Source organism: Nuphar pumila, chromosome 2 (genome assembly GCF_984573655.1).
Source record: "Nuphar pumila chromosome 2, dmNupPumi1.hap1.1, whole genome shotgun sequence".
Lineage (NCBI taxonomy): Eukaryota > Viridiplantae > Streptophyta > Magnoliopsida > Nymphaeales > Nymphaeaceae > Nuphar > Nuphar pumila.
The window spans coordinates 113,405,281-113,424,111 of NC_143250.1; the positions used below are offsets into that span (position 1 = coordinate 113,405,281).

Consider the following 18,831-nt stretch of genomic DNA (forward strand, 5'->3'; position numbering starts at 1 on the left):
GTGGCAGTGGTCCGAGAGTAGATCAAGACAAGGGGCAGAATGAGAGATCCTTTAAAAACAGTGATAAACCGCTTCCAATTGGCCTTCAGCAAAAGGGTGATCTTCAAGAGAAGCCCAAGTACATCAAGTGGGAGAAAGATCGAGTCTTCACTCCGTTATCTGAGAGTTTAGAAGTGATTATGAATTACCTTTTGAAGCACGGGATGATCAAACTCCCTAAAATAGCGGATCCTCCCGTAATCTTGGGAAAATTCAAAGACCAATTCTGCAAGTACCATAGGGCAACAGGGCACGATACCGAGCACTGTTTCGTCCTCAAGCACATGATACAAGACTGCATCGACAGAAGTGAGCTGATAGAGGACAAAGAAGAAAAGCAGCCAGCAGTCCTGACAGAACCATTCCCGGACCACTCGAAGAATTAATAAAGCCAAAGTTTTTTTGTTTGCTTTCGTCTCTTTTTGTCAGTTGTCTTGTAGGGGCTAGTCAGCCCAGTCTTCTATGAGTCTTTTCCTTTTTAAGTTCTTGTAAATATTCAGTTGTTATCAAACCTTTGCTTATCAAATGAAATGACAATATCCTTTATATTTTTTATATCCAATGCTTCTTTTCCCTTTGCCATACTAGGGCGTTTAAATTCCTGTTCTTTTCAGAATGCGAGACAATCCTGACATCATTCATGAGAGAAATGATATTACCTATGAGGGCTTTTCAAAAATCATGAAATTTTGAAAATCTTCGTTATGACCAAAGAGTTCAAATATTCTTTGGTCCAACCTTTGTCAAAGATCAACACTCATGTTGATCATATCTTCAAAAATAAGTTTTCGAACCATTGCATTGAAAATTCAGAACTCGTGTTGATCCTATCTTCCAAGATCGGTTTCAAAATATTATATTCAAAGATCAACCCTTGTGTTGGTCTTATCTTCCAAAATGGATTTCAAATCTCTATATTCAAAGATCAACCCTTGTGTTGGTCTTATCTTCCAAAACTGATTTCAAATCTTTATATTCAAAGATCAACCCTTGTGTTGGTCTAAATATTTCAAAATGGGTTTTAAATCACTATATTCAAAGATCAACCCCTATGTTGGTCTTATCCTCCAAGATTGATTTTAACATATTCAAAAATCAACCCTGGTGTTGATCTTATTATCAAATTTCGAACTGTTATTTTTAGAAATCAAAGTTGTTATTGATCTTCTTTTTAAAAAACAAACTAAACTTGCATGTGAGATTCTTGACCGATCAGGTATTTCTGACGATAAAATCTGTGAGACCCTTGAAATTGTGGGATAAAAAATGAAGATCAATGATGAGATTCCTTTGGAGGATCCTAAAAGCAAGCTGAGGAAGAAGCATGTAAAAAAGCAAATCAGAATCATCAGGAAGAAGGTACAGCCAGACACCACTTCTGAGGAATCAGAATCAGTCGAGGAAGACTCAGAAGAGGAAGAGCAGATTGTCTACAAACAGAATCCTCCAAGGCAGTCCGTAAAGATAGCTGCGGAAGAGCCCGAATCTGTCAATAAGCCCAAGTCTGGGGCCCTAGCAGAGGTCCTGATGAGCAAGCAGATGAAGGAGATGAATCGAGCAATCAAGGACATTCAAGCCAAAGGTAAGGGCAAGCAGACCTACACTGGCGAGGATTTTTTCGATGGTCTAGATGGGGACGATAACCTGGAGAATCTTCCTCGCAAGTTTCTCAAGTTTGACGGGACTGGCAACCCTAAAGCCCATTTTAGCCACATTTTATGCAGAGTGCAGCCGTTTCAGGAAAGACAACAAGGCTTTGTTCATCTGTTTTCCCCGCAGTCTGGAGGGTGTAGCAGCCAGGTGGTATGCTGACCACGTGAATCCTATCGAACTACGAGAGTTCGATAAGGTAGTAAATCTGTTTATCGAGCGCTTCTTATTCAACACTGAAGCCTCACCTACATTAAATCATCTTTACAACCTGAAGCAAGGAGAGACTGAAAGAGCAAGTGATTTCATTCACAGGTGGAGAAACACCTGTAATAAGATGAAGGTACCCATTCCAGAGGAGCACGCATTGCAGGTGATCCTCAACAATTTCTCTCAGCCCATAAGGAGCCTCATCGCCACTTCCCCGGCGAAATCCTTCATCAAGTTGATTGAGCGAGCTGAATGGCTCGAAGCAGGAATAGAAAGCGGACTTTACGAGGGTATGCCTCTGGTCAAGAATATCCAAGACCAGAAGAAAAAGGCGCAATTCGCTCATTCAGTTGATACCTCCTACAATAATCTTGACAGTAGCAGCAAAGGAAACAAGAACAATAGTGGCAGTGGTCCGAGAGTAGATCAAGACAAGGGGCAGAATGAGAGATCCTTTAAAAACAGTGATAAACCGCTTCCAATTGGCCTTCAGCAAAAGGGTGATCTTCAAGAGAAGCCCAAGTACATCAAGTGGGAGAAAGATCGAGTCTTCACTCCGTTATCTGAGAGTTTAGAAGTGATTATGAATTACCTTTTGAAGCACGGGATGATCAAACTCCCTAAAATAGCGGATCCTCCCGTAATCTTGGGAAAATTCAAAGACCAATTCTGCAAGTACCATAGGGCAACAGGGCACGATACCGAGCACTGTTTCGTCCTCAAGCACATGATACAAGACTGCATCGACAGAAGTGAGCTGATAGAGGACAAAGAAGAAAAGCAGCCAGCAGTCCTGACAGAACCATTCCCGGACCACTCGAAGAATTAATAAAGCCAAAGTTTTTTTGTTTGCTTTCGTCTCTTTTTGTCAGTTGTCTTGTAGGGGCTAGTCAGCCCAGTCTTCTATGAGTCTTTTCCTTTTTAAGTTCTTGTAAATATTCAGTTGTTATCAAACCTTTGCTTATCAAATGAAATGACAATATCCTTTATATTTTTTATATCCAATGCTTCTTTTCCCTTTGCCATACTAGGGCGTTTAAATTCCTGTTCTTTTCAGAATGCGAGACAATCCTGACATCATTCATGAGAGAAATGATATTACCTATGAGGGCTTTTCAAAAATCATGAAATTTTGAAAATCTTCGTTATGACCAAAGAGTTCAAATATTCTTTGGTCCAACCTTTGTCAAAGATCAACACTCATGTTGATCATATCTTCAAAAATAAGTTTTCGAACCATTGCATTGAAAATTCAGAACTCGTGTTGATCCTATCTTCCAAGATCGGTTTCAAAATATTATATTCAAAGATCAACCCTTGTGTTGGTCTTATCTTCCAAAATGGATTTCAAATCTCTATATTCAAAGATCAACCCTTGTGTTGGTCTTATCTTCCAAAACTGATTTCAAATCTTTATATTCAAAGATCAACCCTTGTGTTGGTCTAAATATTTCAAAATGGGTTTTAAATCACTATATTCAAAGATCAACCCCTATGTTGGTCTTATCCTCCAAGATTGATTTTAACATATTCAAAAATCAACCCTGGTGTTGATCTTATTATCAAATTTCGAACTGTTATTTTTAGAAATCAAAGTTGTTATTGATCTTCTTTTTAAAAAACAAACTAAACTTGCATGTGAGATTCTTGACCGATCAGGTATTTCTGACGATAAAATCTGTGAGACCCTTGAAATTGTGGGATAAAAAATGAAGATCAATGATGAGATTCCTTTGGAGGATCCTAAAAGCAAGCTGAGGAAGAAGCATGTAAAAAAGCAAATCAGAATCATCAGGAAGAAGGTACAGCCAGACACCACTTCTGAGGAATCAGAATCAGTCGAGGAAGACTCAGAAGAGGAAGAGCAGATTGTCTACAAACAGAATCCTCCAAGGCAGTCCGTAAAGATAGCTGCGGAAGAGCCCGAATCTGTCAATAAGCCCAAGTCTGGGGCCCTAGCAGAGGTCCTGATGAGCAAGCAGATGAAGGAGATGAATCGAGCAATCAAGGACATTCAAGCCAAAGGTAAGGGCAAGCAGACCTACACTGGCGAGGATTTTTTCGATGGTCTAGATGGGGACGATAACCTGGAGAATCTTCCTCGCAAGTTTCTCAAGTTTGACGGGACTGGCAACCCTAAAGCCCATTTTAGCCACATTTTATGCAGAGTGCAGCCGTTTCAGGAAAGACAACAAGGCTTTGTTCATCTGTTTTCCCCGCAGTCTGGAGGGTGTAGCAGCCAGGTGGTATGCTGACCACGTGAATCCTATCGAACTACGAGAGTTCGATAAGGTAGTAAATCTGTTTATCGAGCGCTTCTTATTCAACACTGAAGCCTCACCTACATTAAATCATCTTTACAACCTGAAGCAAGGAGAGACTGAAAGAGCAAGTGATTTCATTCACAGGTGGAGAAACACCTGTAATAAGATGAAGGTACCCATTCCAGAGGAGCACGCATTGCAGGTGATCCTCAACAATTTCTCTCAGCCCATAAGGAGCCTCATCGCCACTTCCCCGGCGAAATCCTTCATCAAGTTGATTGAGCGAGCTGAATGGCTCGAAGCAGGAATAGAAAGCGGACTTTACGAGGGTATGCCTCTGGTCAAGAATATCCAAGACCAGAAGAAAAAGGCGCAATTCGCTCATTCAGTTGATACCTCCTACAATAATCTTGACAGTAGCAGCAAAGGAAACAAGAACAATAGTGGCAGTGGTCCGAGAGTAGATCAAGACAAGGGGCAGAATGAGAGATCCTTTAAAAACAGTGATAAACCGCTTCCAATTGGCCTTCAGCAAAAGGGTGATCTTCAAGAGAAGCCCAAGTACATCAAGTGGGAGAAAGATCGAGTCTTCACTCCGTTATCTGAGAGTTTAGAAGTGATTATGAATTACCTTTTGAAGCACGGGATGATCAAACTCCCTAAAATAGCGGATCCTCCCGTAATCTTGGGAAAATTCAAAGACCAATTCTGCAAGTACCATAGGGCAACAGGGCACGATACCGAGCACTGTTTCGTCCTCAAGCACATGATACAAGACTGCATCGACAGAAGTGAGCTGATAGAGGACAAAGAAGAAAAGCAGCCAGCAGTCCTGACAGAACCATTCCCGGACCACTCGAAGAATTAATAAAGCCAAAGTTTTTTTGTTTGCTTTCGTCTCTTTTTGTCAGTTGTCTTGTAGGGGCTAGTCAGCCCAGTCTTCTATGAGTCTTTTCCTTTTTAAGTTCTTGTAAATATTCAGTTGTTATCAAACCTTTGCTTATCAAATGAAATGACAATATCCTTTATATTTTTTATATCCAATGCTTCTTTTCCCTTTGCCATACTAGGGCGTTTAAATTCCTGTTCTTTTCAGAATGCGAGACAATCCTGACATCATTCATGAGAGAAATGATATTACCTATGAGGGCTTTTCAAAAATCATGAAATTTTGAAAATCTTCGTTATGACCAAAGAGTTCAAATATTCTTTGGTCCAACCTTTGTCAAAGATCAACACTCATGTTGATCATATCTTCAAAAATAAGTTTTCGAACCATTGCATTGAAAATTCAGAACTCGTGTTGATCCTATCTTCCAAGATCGGTTTCAAAATATTATATTCAAAGATCAACCCTTGTGTTGGTCTTATCTTCCAAAATGGATTTCAAATCTCTATATTCAAAGATCAACCCTTGTGTTGGTCTTATCTTCCAAAACTGATTTCAAATCTTTATATTCAAAGATCAACCCTTGTGTTGGTCTAAATATTTCAAAATGGGTTTTAAATCACTATATTCAAAGATCAACCCCTATGTTGGTCTTATCCTCCAAGATTGATTTTAACATATTCAAAAATCAACCCTGGTGTTGATCTTATTATCAAATTTCGAACTGTTATTTTTAGAAATCAAAGTTGTTATTGATCTTCTTTTTAAAAAACAAACTAAACTTGCATGTGAGATTCTTGACCGATCAGGTATTTCTGACGATAAAATCTGTGAGACCCTTGAAATTGTGGGATAAAAAATGAAGATCAATGATGAGATTCCTTTGGAGGATCCTAAAAGCAAGCTGAGGAAGAAGCATGTAAAAAAGCAAATCAGAATCATCAGGAAGAAGGTACAGCCAGACACCACTTCTGAGGAATCAGAATCAGTCGAGGAAGACTCAGAAGAGGAAGAGCAGATTGTCTACAAACAGAATCCTCCAAGGCAGTCCGTAAAGATAGCTGCGGAAGAGCCCGAATCTGTCAATAAGCCCAAGTCTGGGGCCCTAGCAGAGGTCCTGATGAGCAAGCAGATGAAGGAGATGAATCGAGCAATCAAGGACATTCAAGCCAAAGGTAAGGGCAAGCAGACCTACACTGGCGAGGATTTTTTCGATGGTCTAGATGGGGACGATAACCTGGAGAATCTTCCTCGCAAGTTTCTCAAGTTTGACGGGACTGGCAACCCTAAAGCCCATTTTAGCCACATTTTATGCAGAGTGCAGCCGTTTCAGGAAAGACAACAAGGCTTTGTTCATCTGTTTTCCCCGCAGTCTGGAGGGTGTAGCAGCCAGGTGGTATGCTGACCACGTGAATCCTATCGAACTACGAGAGTTCGATAAGGTAGTAAATCTGTTTATCGAGCGCTTCTTATTCAACACTGAAGCCTCACCTACATTAAATCATCTTTACAACCTGAAGCAAGGAGAGACTGAAAGAGCAAGTGATTTCATTCACAGGTGGAGAAACACCTGTAATAAGATGAAGGTACCCATTCCAGAGGAGCACGCATTGCAGGTGATCCTCAACAATTTCTCTCAGCCCATAAGGAGCCTCATCGCCACTTCCCCGGCGAAATCCTTCATCAAGTTGATTGAGCGAGCTGAATGGCTCGAAGCAGGAATAGAAAGCGGACTTTACGAGGGTATGCCTCTGGTCAAGAATATCCAAGACCAGAAGAAAAAGGCGCAATTCGCTCATTCAGTTGATACCTCCTACAATAATCTTGACAGTAGCAGCAAAGGAAACAAGAACAATAGTGGCAGTGGTCCGAGAGTAGATCAAGACAAGGGGCAGAATGAGAGATCCTTTAAAAACAGTGATAAACCGCTTCCAATTGGCCTTCAGCAAAAGGGTGATCTTCAAGAGAAGCCCAAGTACATCAAGTGGGAGAAAGATCGAGTCTTCACTCCGTTATCTGAGAGTTTAGAAGTGATTATGAATTACCTTTTGAAGCACGGGATGATCAAACTCCCTAAAATAGCGGATCCTCCCGTAATCTTGGGAAAATTCAAAGACCAATTCTGCAAGTACCATAGGGCAACAGGGCACGATACCGAGCACTGTTTCGTCCTCAAGCACATGATACAAGACTGCATCGACAGAAGTGAGCTGATAGAGGACAAAGAAGAAAAGCAGCCAGCAGTCCTGACAGAACCATTCCCGGACCACTCGAAGAATTAATAAAGCCAAAGTTTTTTTGTTTGCTTTCGTCTCTTTTTGTCAGTTGTCTTGTAGGGGCTAGTCAGCCCAGTCTTCTATGAGTCTTTTCCTTTTTAAGTTCTTGTAAATATTCAGTTGTTATCAAACCTTTGCTTATCAAATGAAATGACAATATCCTTTATATTTTTTATATCCAATGCTTCTTTTCCCTTTGCCATACTAGGGCGTTTAAATTCCTGTTCTTTTCAGAATGCGAGACAATCCTGACATCATTCATGAGAGAAATGATATTACCTATGAGGGCTTTTCAAAAATCATGAAATTTTGAAAATCTTCGTTATGACCAAAGAGTTCAAATATTCTTTGGTCCAACCTTTGTCAAAGATCAACACTCATGTTGATCATATCTTCAAAAATAAGTTTTCGAACCATTGCATTGAAAATTCAGAACTCGTGTTGATCCTATCTTCCAAGATCGGTTTCAAAATATTATATTCAAAGATCAACCCTTGTGTTGGTCTTATCTTCCAAAATGGATTTCAAATCTCTATATTCAAAGATCAACCCTTGTGTTGGTCTTATCTTCCAAAACTGATTTCAAATCTTTATATTCAAAGATCAACCCTTGTGTTGGTCTAAATATTTCAAAATGGGTTTTAAATCACTATATTCAAAGATCAACCCCTATGTTGGTCTTATCCTCCAAGATTGATTTTAACATATTCAAAAATCAACCCTGGTGTTGATCTTATTATCAAATTTCGAACTGTTATTTTTAGAAATCAAAGTTGTTATTGATCTTCTTTTTAAAAAACAAACTAAACTTGCATGTGAGATTCTTGACCGATCAGGTATTTCTGACGATAAAATCTGTGAGACCCTTGAAATTGTGGGATAAAAAATGAAGATCAATGATGAGATTCCTTTGGAGGATCCTAAAAGCAAGCTGAGGAAGAAGCATGTAAAAAAGCAAATCAGAATCATCAGGAAGAAGGTACAGCCAGACACCACTTCTGAGGAATCAGAATCAGTCGAGGAAGACTCAGAAGAGGAAGAGCAGATTGTCTACAAACAGAATCCTCCAAGGCAGTCCGTAAAGATAGCTGCGGAAGAGCCCGAATCTGTCAATAAGCCCAAGTCTGGGGCCCTAGCAGAGGTCCTGATGAGCAAGCAGATGAAGGAGATGAATCGAGCAATCAAGGACATTCAAGCCAAAGGTAAGGGCAAGCAGACCTACACTGGCGAGGATTTTTTCGATGGTCTAGATGGGGACGATAACCTGGAGAATCTTCCTCGCAAGTTTCTCAAGTTTGACGGGACTGGCAACCCTAAAGCCCATTTTAGCCACATTTTATGCAGAGTGCAGCCGTTTCAGGAAAGACAACAAGGCTTTGTTCATCTGTTTTCCCCGCAGTCTGGAGGGTGTAGCAGCCAGGTGGTATGCTGACCACGTGAATCCTATCGAACTACGAGAGTTCGACAAGGTAGTAAATCTGTTTATCGAGCGCTTCTTATTCAACACTGAAGCCTCACCTACATTAAATCATCTTTACAACCTGAAGCAAGGAGAGACTGAAAGAGCAAGTGATTTCATTCACAGGTGGAGAAACACCTGTAATAAGATGAAGGTACCCATTCCAGAGGAGCACGCATTGCAGGTGATCCTCAACAATTTCTCTCAGCCCATAAGGAGCCTCATCGCCACTTCCCCGGCGAAATCCTTCATCAAGTTGATTGAGCGAGCTGAATGGCTCGAAGCAGGAATAGAAAGCGGACTTTACGAGGGTATGCCTCTGGTCAAGAATATCCAAGACCAGAAGAAAAAGGCGCAATTCGCTCATTCAGTTGATACCTCCTACAATAATCTTGACAGTAGCAGCAAAGGAAACAAGAACAATAGTGGCAGTGGTCCGAGAGTAGATCAAGACAAGGGGCAGAATGAGAGATCCTTTAAAAACAGTGATAAACCGCTTCCAATTGGCCTTCAGCAAAAGGGTGATCTTCAAGAGAAGCCCAAGTACATCAAGTGGGAGAAAGATCGAGTCTTCACTCCGTTATCTGAGAGTTTAGAAGTGATTATGAATTACCTTTTGAAGCACGGGATGATCAAACTCCCTAAAATAGCGGATCCTCCCGTAATCTTGGGAAAATTCAAAGACCAATTCTGCAAGTACCATAGGGCAACAGGGCACGATACCGAGCACTGTTTCGTCCTCAAGCACATGATACAAGACTGCATCGACAGAAGTGAGCTGATAGAGGACAAAGAAGAAAAGCAGCCAGCAGTCCTGACAGAACCATTCCCGGACCACTCGAAGAATTAATAAAGCCAAAGTTTTTTTGTTTGCTTTCGTCTCTTTTTGTCAGTTGTCTTGTAGGGGCTAGTCAGCCCAGTCTTCTATGAGTCTTTTCCTTTTTAAGTTCTTGTAAATATTCAGTTGTTATCAAACCTTTGCTTATCAAATGAAATGACAATATCCTTTATATTTTTTATATCCAATGCTTCTTTTCCCTTTGCCATACTAGGGCGTTTAAATTCCTGTTCTTTTCAGAATGCGAGACAATCCTGACATCATTCATGAGAGAAATGATATTACCTATGAGGGCTTTTCAAAAATCATGAAATTTTGAAAATCTTCGTTATGACCAAAGAGTTCAAATATTCTTTGGTCCAACCTTTGTCAAAGATCAACACTCATGTTGATCATATCTTCAAAAATAAGTTTTCGAACCATTGCATTGAAAATTCAGAACTCGTGTTGATCCTATCTTCCAAGATCGGTTTCAAAATATTATATTCAAAGATCAACCCTTGTGTTGGTCTTATCTTCCAAAATGGATTTCAAATCTCTATATTCAAAGATCAACCCTTGTGTTGGTCTTATCTTCCAAAACTGATTTCAAATCTTTATATTCAAAGATCAACCCTTGTGTTGGTCTAAATATTTCAAAATGGGTTTTAAATCACTATATTCAAAGATCAACCCCTATGTTGGTCTTATCCTCCAAGATTGATTTTAACATATTCAAAAATCAACCCTGGTGTTGATCTTATTATCAAATTTCGAACTGTTATTTTTAGAAATCAAAGTTGTTATTGATCTTCTTTTTAAAAAACAAACTAAACTTGCATGTGAGATTCTTGACCGATCAGGTATTTCTGACGATAAAATCTGTGAGACCCTTGAAATTGTGGGATAAAAAATGAAGATCAATGATGAGATTCCTTTGGAGGATCCTAAAAGCAAGCTGAGGAAGAAGCATGTAAAAAAGCAAATCAGAATCATCAGGAAGAAGGTACAGCCAGACACCACTTCTGAGGAATCAGAATCAGTCGAGGAAGACTCAGAAGAGGAAGAGCAGATTGTCTACAAACAGAATCCTCCAAGGCAGTCCGTAAAGATAGCTGCGGAAGAGCCCGAATCTGTCAATAAGCCCAAGTCTGGGGCCCTAGCAGAGGTCCTGATGAGCAAGCAGATGAAGGAGATGAATCGAGCAATCAAGGACATTCAAGCCAAAGGTAAGGGCAAGCAGACCTACACTGGCGAGGATTTTTTCGATGGTCTAGATGGGGACGATAACCTGGAGAATCTTCCTCGCAAGTTTCTCAAGTTTGACGGGACTGGCAACCCTAAAGCCCATTTTAGCCACATTTTATGCAGAGTGCAGCCGTTTCAGGAAAGACAACAAGGCTTTGTTCATCTGTTTTCCCCGCAGTCTGGAGGGTGTAGCAGCCAGGTGGTATGCTGACCACGTGAATCCTATCGAACTACGAGAGTTCGATAAGGTAGTAAATCTGTTTATCGAGCGCTTCTTATTCAACACTGAAGCCTCACCTACATTAAATCATCTTTACAACCTGAAGCAAGGAGAGACTGAAAGAGCAAGTGATTTCATTCACAGGTGGAGAAACACCTGTAATAAGATGAAGGTACCCATTCCAGAGGAGCACGCATTGCAGGTGATCCTCAACAATTTCTCTCAGCCCATAAGGAGCCTCATCGCCACTTCCCCGGCGAAATCCTTCATCAAGTTGATTGAGCGAGCTGAATGGCTCGAAGCAGGAATAGAAAGCGGACTTTACGAGGGTATGCCTCTGGTCAAGAATATCCAAGACCAGAAGAAAAAGGCGCAATTCGCTCATTCAGTTGATACCTCCTACAATAATCTTGACAGTAGCAGCAAAGGAAACAAGAACAATAGTGGCAGTGGTCCGAGAGTAGATCAAGACAAGGGGCAGAATGAGAGATCCTTTAAAAACAGTGATAAACCGCTTCCAATTGGCCTTCAGCAAAAGGGTGATCTTCAAGAGAAGCCCAAGTACATCAAGTGGGAGAAAGATCGAGTCTTCACTCCGTTATCTGAGAGTTTAGAAGTGATTATGAATTACCTTTTGAAGCACGGGATGATCAAACTCCCTAAAATAGCGGATCCTCCCGTAATCTTGGGAAAATTCAAAGACCAATTCTGCAAGTACCATAGGGCAACAGGGCACGATACCGAGCACTGTTTCGTCCTCAAGCACATGATACAAGACTGCATCGACAGAAGTGAGCTGATAGAGGACAAAGAAGAAAAGCAGCCAGCAGTCCTGACAGAACCATTCCCGGACCACTCGAAGAATTAATAAAGCCAAAGTTTTTTTGTTTGCTTTCGTCTCTTTTTGTCAGTTGTCTTGTAGGGGCTAGTCAGCCCAGTCTTCTATGAGTCTTTTCCTTTTTAAGTTCTTGTAAATATTCAGTTGTTATCAAACCTTTGCTTATCAAATGAAATGACAATATCCTTTATATTTTTTATATCCAATGCTTCTTTTCCCTTTGCCATACTAGGGCGTTTAAATTCCTGTTCTTTTCAGAATGCGAGACAATCCTGACATCATTCATGAGAGAAATGATATTACCTATGAGGGCTTTTCAAAAATCATGAAATTTTGAAAATCTTCGTTATGACCAAAGAGTTCAAATATTCTTTGGTCCAACCTTTGTCAAAGATCAACACTCATGTTGATCATATCTTCAAAAATAAGTTTTCGAACCATTGCATTGAAAATTCAGAACTCGTGTTGATCCTATCTTCCAAGATCGGTTTCAAAATATTATATTCAAAGATCAACCCTTGTGTTGGTCTTATCTTCCAAAATGGATTTCAAATCTCTATATTCAAAGATCAACCCTTGTGTTGGTCTTATCTTCCAAAACTGATTTCAAATCTTTATATTCAAAGATCAACCCTTGTGTTGGTCTAAATATTTCAAAATGGGTTTTAAATCACTATATTCAAAGATCAACCCCTATGTTGGTCTTATCCTCCAAGATTGATTTTAACATATTCAAAAATCAACCCTGGTGTTGATCTTATTATCAAATTTCGAACTGTTATTTTTAGAAATCAAAGTTGTTATTGATCTTCTTTTTAAAAAACAAACTAAACTTGCATGTGAGATTCTTGACCGATCAGGTATTTCTGACGATAAAATCTGTGAGACCCTTGAAATTGTGGGATAAAAAATGAAGATCAATGATGAGATTCCTTTGGAGGATCCTAAAAGCAAGCTGAGGAAGAAGCATGTAAAAAAGCAAATCAGAATCATCAGGAAGAAGGTACAGCCAGACACCACTTCTGAGGAATCAGAATCAGTCGAGGAAGACTCAGAAGAGGAAGAGCAGATTGTCTACAAACAGAATCCTCCAAGGCAGTCCGTAAAGATAGCTGCGGAAGAGCCCGAATCTGCCAATAAGCCCAAGTCTGGGGCCCTAGCAGAGGTCCTGATGAGCAAGCAGATGAAGGAGATGAATCGAGCAATCAAGGACATTCAAGCCAAAGGTAAGGGCAAGCAGACCTACACTGGCGAGGATTTTTTCGATGGTCTAGATGGGGACGATAACCTGGAGAATCTTCCTCGCAAGTTTCTCAAGTTTGACGGGACTGGCAACCCTAAAGCCCATTTTAGCCACATTTTATGCAGAGTGCAGCCGTTTCAGGAAAGACAACAAGGCTTTGTTCATCTGTTTTCCCCGCAGTCTGGAGGGTGTAGCAGCCAGGTGGTATGCTGACCACGTGAATCCTATCGAACTACGAGAGTTCGATAAGGTAGTAAATCTGTTTATCGAGCGCTTCTTATTCAACACTGAAGCCTCACCTACATTAAATCATCTTTACAACCTGAAGCAAGGAGAGACTGAAAGAGCAAGTGATTTCATTCACAGGTGGAGAAACACCTGTAATAAGATGAAGGTACCCATTCCAGAGGAGCACGCATTGCAGGTGATCCTCAACAATTTCTCTCAGCCCATAAGGAGCCTCATCGCCACTTCCCCGGCGAAATCCTTCATCAAGTTGATTGAGCGAGCTGAATGGCTCGAAGCAGGAATAGAAAGCGGACTTTACGAGGGTATGCCTCTGGTCAAGAATATCCAAGACCAGAAGAAAAAGGCGCAATTCGCTCATTCAGTTGATACCTCCTACAATAATCTTGACAGTAGCAGCAAAGGAAACAAGAACAATAGTGGCAGTGGTCCGAGAGTAGATCAAGACAAGGGGCAGAATGAGAGATCCTTTAAAAACAGTGATAAACCGCTTCCAATTGGCCTTCAGCAAAAGGGTGATCTTCAAGAGAAGCCCAAGTACATCAAGTGGGAGAAAGATCGAGTCTTCACTCCGTTATCTGAGAGTTTAGAAGTGATTATGAATTACCTTTTGAAGCACGGGATGATCAAACTCCCTAAAATAGCGGATCCTCCCGTAATCTTGGGAAAATTCAAAGACCAATTCTGCAAGTACCATAGGGCAACAGGGCACGATACCGAGCACTGTTTCGTCCTCAAGCACATGATACAAGACTGCATCGACAGAAGTGAGCTGATAGAGGACAAAGAAGAAAAGCAGCCAGCAGTCCTGACAGAACCATTCCCGGACCACTCGAAGAATTAATAAAGCCAAAGTTTTTTTGTTTGCTTTCGTCTCTTTTTGTCAGTTGTCTTGTAGGGGCTAGTCAGCCCAGTCTTCTATGAGTCTTTTCCTTTTTAAGTTCTTGTAAATATTCAGTTGTTATCAAACCTTTGCTTATCAAATGAAATGACAATATCCTTTATATTTTTTATATCCAATGCTTCTTTTCCCTTTGCCATACTAGGGCGTTTAAATTCCTGTTCTTTTCAGAATGCGAGACAATCCTGACATCATTCATGAGAGAAATGATATTACCTATGAGGGCTTTTCAAAAATCATGAAATTTTGAAAATCTTCGTTATGACCAAAGAGTTCAAATATTCTTTGGTCCAACCTTTGTCAAAGATCAACACTCATGTTGATCATATCTTCAAAAATAAGTTTTCGAACCATTGCATTGAAAATTCAGAACTCGTGTTGATCCTATCTTCCAAGATCGGTTTCAAAATATTATATTCAAAGATCAACCCTTGTGTTGGTCTTATCTTCCAAAATGGATTTCAAATCTCTATATTCAAAGATCAACCCTTGTGTTGGTCTTATCTTCCAAAACTGATTTCAAATCTTTATATTCAAAGATCAACCCTTGTGTTGGTCTAAATATTTCAAAATGGGTTTTAAATCACTATATTCAAAGATCAACCCCTATGTTGGTCTTATCCTCCAAGATTGATTTTAACATATTCAAAAATCAACCCTGGTGTTGATCTTATTATCAAATTTCGAACTGTTATTTTTAGAAATCAAAGTTGTTATTGATCTTCTTTTTAAAAAACAAACTAAACTTGCATGTGAGATTCTTGACCGATCAGGTATTTCTGACGATAAAATCTGTGAGACCCTTGAAATTGTGGGATAAAAAATGAAGATCAATGATGAGATTCCTTTGGAGGATCCTACTCCCTACCAGCAACTTGTGGGGTCTCTAATGTATCTTAGCATCACAAGGCTAGACATCTCGCATGTCGTACACACTGCAAGCTGATTCCAGCATGCTCTTACATCCGTCCATATGGGCGACATTCTCCGAATTGTCAGATACATAAGGGGAACTTTAAACAAGGGAGTTTTTCTTTCCTCATCTTTTGAGTTGAATTTAATTGCATATACTGACTCTGATTGGGGAGGTGACCTAAATAATCGTCACTCAACTACAGGTTTTTGCATTTTTTAGGTGAATCCTTGATCTCATGGAGATGTAAGAAACAACAAAAGGTGTCTCTATCATCCACAGAAGCAGAATATCGAGCCATGACTTCTACAACCATAAAAATTGTGTGGATTCATCAACTGCTACAAGACATGGGGATTCAGGTTCAAGGACCCACAAAGTTATGTTGTGATAATAAGAGTGCAATCTACATTACTAAAAATCACACGTTCCATGAACGCACAAATCTTATTGAATGGACTGCCACTATGTTAGAAAAACGTATTTGCAAAAAGTTATAGATCTTCCTTACGTGTCTCTACTTTTTGTATACATATATTTATATATATATATAAAGAGAGATACATATACATATATGTATCTATCGTTATATATATATATATAATATGTATAATTTTCACATCATGTAACCCCCAAGGGTATTTCGATCTTTTCTACTTTTTGCACATATTCACATTAGTGAATATGTTTTTAAATTTTTTCCCTTTTCTTTCATTTCTTCTCCTTTTTCTTTTCTTTCTTTTCTTTCTTGTTGACTTAGTCAACCCTTGGAGGGGGTCCAACACTAGACGTTGGACCCCTCCAACGTCTAGTGGGAGCCCCTCCAAGGGTTCCTCTTTAGTATAAATGGGGGTGAACCCCCCTCTAAAATGTATTCAATGCTTGGTGCATTGTTCTCCATTTGTTCAATAAAATTCTTTATATTTTGGCATTTGTGTTCTCCATTTGTAGCTTGTGTACATTTTGTTCTAAGTGTTCTTGTGCCTTTGTGCACATATCCCTTTGTGGAGGTGGTGCTTATTTTGTACATTATCTCTTTTGAGATATTTTCACATGGATATCCAATAAGAAAGGTTGACATGACATAAATAGAAGGAATTAGGAGAAGAGGAAGACAATTGTTGAAGTCTTTGGAGGGAGGCAGTGAAAAATTTCATGAAAGATTATGAGGTGACCAAGTAGTCACTGGAAATTCATCAGAATCAGGTAAGAGTTCTAAACTGGCACAATTTTGCAATCCTGCCCACTATTCTCGTGCTACCCACTACTTGAAAATTAGTGGTCCGTGTCTGTTGGACTATATAACCTACCTTTTGGATGTCATTTGAAGGGCCAGTTTATGTAGAACTATGTTCTTTCTCCATCACCTCCGGATGTTGAAAACTGAAAATTTAGTAGGATTAGAGTTAGCACTAATGGTTTGATCACTCTCCTTCCAAACTTTCTTAGAGGTGACTAAGGTCCATCCTTAGTGAAAGGGAATATCTTGAATAGTCCAAGTATTTGCTCTTTCTAAAGTATCTAGCTCTACCCTCTTGGCTTTTACCTATTCAAAGTGTTCTTTTGCTTGATTATAGGTTGAGGGTTCTATATATAGATGTATTAATGCAATATAGGCTTGGTATTTAGGTGAAAACGAGTCATAAGACACAAATTTTCTAGGAGGTTTTGATACTCTAGATGATCTTCTAATTTGTCTCTCCATTTGGTTTTCATCATTTTATCTTTCTAGTGCACATGGGGGCTCGAGATCACTATGTTTGGAATATTGTATACAATTTTGATTAGGTTGCTCTTCTCTAATCTCATTGTCACTAGATTGTCCTTCACTTACTATATCATTTCCAAGTTCTTGATGTTCATCAAGATCATCATTACAATTATCATACTTTGGAATTAGATCCAACAATTATGAATACTCAGTTATTTCCTTAGACTTTTCACATTTAAAAAGCCTTTATTTTTCTAAGAACGACACATTTCTTGAAACATATAGCGTTTTATTTATAAAATCAAAACATTTATAGCCTTTTTTATTATTTGCATAAAAAAAATACAAGAAATAGCATAGGGAGAAAATTTATCATTTTTATCAGTAAAAGCAAAACATTTACACCAAAAAACTCTTAATCTAGAGTAATTAGGGATTTGTTTAAAAAGTTTTTCAGTTGGTGACACATTTTTTAAAGAAGAAGATGACATTCTACTAATGAGATAAACTGTAGTCAATGCGGCTTCAACCCACAATTCTTTAGGTACTTGATTTGTAATAAATAAAGTTCTTGTTGTTTCTATAATATGCCTATGCTTTTTTTCAGCTAAACCATTTTGTTGTAGAGTGTAAGGATAAGATTTTTGATGTGTAATACCATTTAAATCTATGTAGTCTTTAAATTCTTTTAATAAGAACTCTCCTCTTAAATCAGTGCGAAAGATGAAAATATCATTTTGAAATTTATTTTTGACCAAATTTTGAAATATTTAAAAATGTAAGAAAACTTCAGATTTGTGTCAAGGAAATAGATCCAAGTATGTCTCGTAAAATCATCCACAAAAATCACATAATACACAAAACCACCCTTAGATATAATTGGTGCTCAAAGGTTCTTTCTTGAAATAATAATCTCTTTATTTTGCCAAGAATAAAATCTTCACATGTAAAATTTTTGGATTTACAAAAAATTTTCATTTTTGAAAAAAAAATATTAAATCTTGGTTGCATTAGGGTGGCCAAGCCTTTTATGCCATAAACCCAAGTTTAATTTCTGAACATTACAACAAAATGTATTCTTAGGTATTTTCAAAAAATTCATGTAGTACAAGCTTCCTTCTCTATGCCCTTCTCCAATCAGCTTCTTTGAGTGGCGATCCTGCTGTTAAAATACAATTTGCGTATGGATCTGGATCCAGATCCATACGCATGTTAAATGAAACACATGCTCATATAACCTCGTTAATGGCATTCTTGTAATATCATTGTATATATTTTACTTTATAATGTTTAGGGTTTTGGAGGTCGAGCAATTGAGTGCCGCCCCAGCCATTGTGCATTCCTCTCTCTCTCTCTCTCTCCTTGTTTCCTGTGGAAGCTGAACTAGATACATACGAAAGCAAATCTGATATGGTATCAGAGCTGGATTAATCCTGTGCGTGAAGAAGTTTTGAAACTTGGCAGATCAAGCCCCTGATTAGCGAGAACAACAACCTCCTTTTCAGCGTGAACAGGTCCCAGCGTGGACAGTTCCAGCGTGAACAGCAGATCTGAAATCTCATCTTCTGAAACCCCTGATCAGCGTGAACAACAACCTTTGAAATCTCATCTTCTGAAAGTTGGTACCTTTGTCTTTTCCTTTCAGCGTGCTCATCGATCCTTTCTTTTTTGTTACTCATTTTTTGTTATTCTCGTTCATTGGTATCTGTTTATCTTCTTCATTCCATCGTCTGTGTTGGTTCCATCTTTTCCTAAACATCAACGACTGCATCCTTGAATTGCAGACAAACCGACTGCTAGCCCCTTTTTATTTCAAACCAGCTTTTTTGATTCCATAAGTTTTTCCTTTCCTTTATTGCTGCTTTAGTGTTTTTTGTGCAACACTTTTGGTAGTACAGGTATATGCC

The 18,831-nt window shown here is 39.1% G+C and overlaps 1 protein-coding gene across 2 annotated transcripts in view; it reads left to right on the top strand.

Annotated features, from left to right (window-relative positions):
- LOC149846796 (ARP protein (REF)) overlaps nucleotides 1-18,831 on the top strand; it is a 176,377-nt gene that overhangs the window by 38,041 nt on the left and 119,505 nt on the right. The gene's annotated exons all lie outside the window — the stretch shown is intronic.